The following is a 3,496-nucleotide window of genomic DNA, read 5'->3' on the forward strand; positions in this document are numbered from 1 at the left end:
TTTTACCCGATATGAAGGTCGGGATCGAATTCCTCAAGGAGCTAGTAGTGGAGTTGGATTGTCTTTCTATCCTAGAGATGTGTTTATACTCCTAATGTCACTTCAAACATTTTTGGGTTTTCAAATTATAACTAATTTTGTAAAACTATTGATTAACACTAAAGTATGCTACGAGAATATTGCTAAGTTGTATCTAATGGGAAGAAGGGCACTAGGGTCGTGACACTACCTAGGTGGCTAATTGACGGGTAGATGTTACTAAGGTTTGATTGACATAATTGGGGCTTATGCTATAACCGTTGCACAATTTTACCCACTCTCACACCTCTCGGTAGAGAAAGTGACTTTGCCCAATTGACTCTCTCGAGACCAAATGGGTAGGCAAATTAGATCAATCAACTAGGGTTCAAGTAGGGTAATTACTCTCTCGAGGTTTAACCCGTTAATTGAGACTATCATTTCTCATGAGTCCATCCTAATTCCTTGTTGGTCAATTTTGGGGTTATAGACTCTCTTTCTCAAGAAGAGTTAAACCCACAAAGCTTGAATCAGTGTTTGCAACCACCAATTCTAGAATTAAACATAAAATCAACCCAAATAGCAAACACCCATAGTCAATCTAACACTAGATGACAACACCCATCAATTACCCACACTAGGATTGAGCCACAACCCTAGCTAATGGATTTAGCTACTCATGATAGATAAAGAAATTGAAGAAATAGATGAAGAACTAAGCATTATTAATTAATTGCTAAAATTAAATACAAGAATCTATGGCAAATGTAAAGCAAAAGTGCCAAAAATTGCTACAAAATTCGTTCTCACGAGCATAGCTGTTGTCTGATATGTCTCAATACCTAAAAAATGGTAAAATGTTCTATTTATACTAGGCTGGAAAAACTGGACAAAAATATCCATGCGGGGTCAGTGCGGGCCACATTAAATAGACCACGGCCGCATTGGGCTTCCTTCTGCTTCTCTGAACTTGGACACCGCGGACCGCGGCCGCGGAGGGAGCTGGTATGGTCTGCGCAACCACGCCCGCGGCCGCAGAGGGAGCTGGCGCGGTCCGTGCAACCATGATCGCGGACCACATGGCACTGGCTTTGCAAACTCAATCTCTCTGGACCTCATGATCGCGAACCGCACAAAAGAGTAGTGCGGCCGCGGAGCCTTCACGGTGGATCGCGAGATGTGTACCGCGGCCACGCTTCTTCTAGTCCTGATTCACCAACTCTCTAAACCACCTAGTGCGGCCGCATTCCACTTTGCGCGGTCCGCACTAGGCCTTCTTTTCTCAATATTTCTTGGTCTTTGATACTTGAGCAGGTTTCACTCCTTTTTTAGCCGATCTTTGACATTTCGTCACTTTGTCGATCAAACCTGCGATCAAGCACAACTTGTGAGCCTTTTAGGACTATTTTGTAACAATATATGATCAAAGCATAGGCAAGTAGGGGCATAAAACATGTTAAAATCCTAACTTATCAACTCCCCTAAACTTAAACCTTTGCTTGTCCTCAAGCAAACAAAATAAGACCCACCTCTTAAAAGAAAATCCAAGTAATTCCAGCTGTTCTAAAGTAACCTCAACAAGCAACTATTGAGACTAACAATTGCCCTCAATATGAATGGATCATTAACAGAATTCAAACTTTGAAAAACTATGGATCAAGTATGACACAAGAGCATCAAGAATTGACTCATTACATCAAAGAACTCTCTCAATTACTTTGGTCGCTGTGGACCCCAAACTCACACATCCTCAACTCTCCCTAAGCAAACCTTACCTTTTTAAAGTATAAGCACGCAAACCAAGGTTAATGGGAAGTCACTCATCTCTCTCAAGGAAATGTCACATGTCTGGCTCTAAGTACCATATGCTTGACCCTCATGTAAGTATCTACTAATGTGAGCGTCATCCAACTCAAGATCATATAGGGCTTTTATGGAGTCAATGTGAAGGCTTTTGGTTCAGGGTAGGAAATGTTGTTGGTCTATATGGGTTCCATCTTCCCTTAAGTACTTCTTTTGATTTATTCTAGCACAATTCTCTTTGAGTATTCCACTTCTTTTCAAGGGGTTAGAGAGACACATTGTCACTCTTTCTTATGCAATTCAAAGCATTTCACCTTTTCTACTTTTTTCCACACCTTTTTCACTTTTGTTTTTCTTGAATCCTGTTTTATTCTTTGCACATTGGGCTTTCTTTTAGTTTTTTTTCTTTTCTTTCTTTTTCATCGCCTTCCTTTCCTTTTGCTTTTGTTCCTTTTACCCTTTTTTTCCTTTCTTGTCTCTCTCCCCCAAACTTAGAATTTTGCCATTACTTAAGGGACGATTTGGGTGCCAAGAGAGGGTATAATTTAGAACGGGTATAGGCTTGTAGCATTGGTTCTTGAAAGAAAAAGGTTTAAGGCTCAAAAGGGTTAGCTAAGGATTATATCATTGGTAGGCTATGTAATTGTTCGACTATTGTTTAGATCAAGGAGAGTCTATAATCACTTCTCAAATCGAATTTCACTCAAAATTTCGCCTCAACAAACATTCAGGGCAAGTTTTAGACCATTGCCTCGGGACTTGGACTCACAATTCGATTCCTCACCACACACACTCAAGGATTGCTAAAGACATAGAGTCGGAGGACCACAACAATCACAGACACGATTGAGTACACAATAGTCTCGAAAGACCACATGATGTTTGTTTGGTCAACACAAGAGTCTCAAGGTTACTACTTTCACCATCCTAAACACAACCCCTTGTCTTTCACCATGGGATCAAAGGAAAATGTGTTAGGCCCAAGTGAAGCTTTGCTTGAGGTACCCTTAACTATAAACTACTAAAAACAAGAGAAAAATCAAAAATGGACTCAAACCCTTAAGAAGGTTATCATGCCATCCATCATCGGGAAGAGCCACCCGGTTCGCACAATACTCCACCCTTGGAAAGAACCGTGGCATTAAGAAAACCTAGGGTTTATTGAAAGCGCCAAAACCGAAACAAAAAGGCTGCAAGCCTATCTACTAAGCTAAGAATGAATTTTTTTTACGAAAATAGAAAATAGAATGAATATTTATTATAGGGAATTAGAATATACAACGGGGGATGAATATATATACAAAAATGTAACTTTATATACAGAACAAAGAGAAGATAAAAAGTGCGATAAAAGTAACTAATTGTAAAGTTATGTACAAAACTAAGTCAACTAATATATACAATCATCCGGATAAAAAGTAGGGCTCACCCTCACAAATAAAAGCTGGCATTGTCCCCAATGCCAACTAAACAAATAAGCAACAAGAAATCAAAAAGAAAGGATATAGGAGCTCCCTAAGCCTCGTCTGTCTGCATGGGAACATGAGTGGTCCCCTGGTCCTCTGTATGTAAGGGAACCTCAGACTGGTTCCCGGTCTCCTGCTGCTCAGCTGCTGGGATTGGGGTCTGGACCTGTATGAGCTGAATATTTGGAACATCCTGTGGCTGACTGGAG

This window comes from Nicotiana tabacum, chromosome 5 (genome assembly GCF_000715075.1).
Source record: "Nicotiana tabacum cultivar K326 chromosome 5, ASM71507v2, whole genome shotgun sequence".
Lineage (NCBI taxonomy): Eukaryota > Viridiplantae > Streptophyta > Magnoliopsida > Solanales > Solanaceae > Nicotiana > Nicotiana tabacum.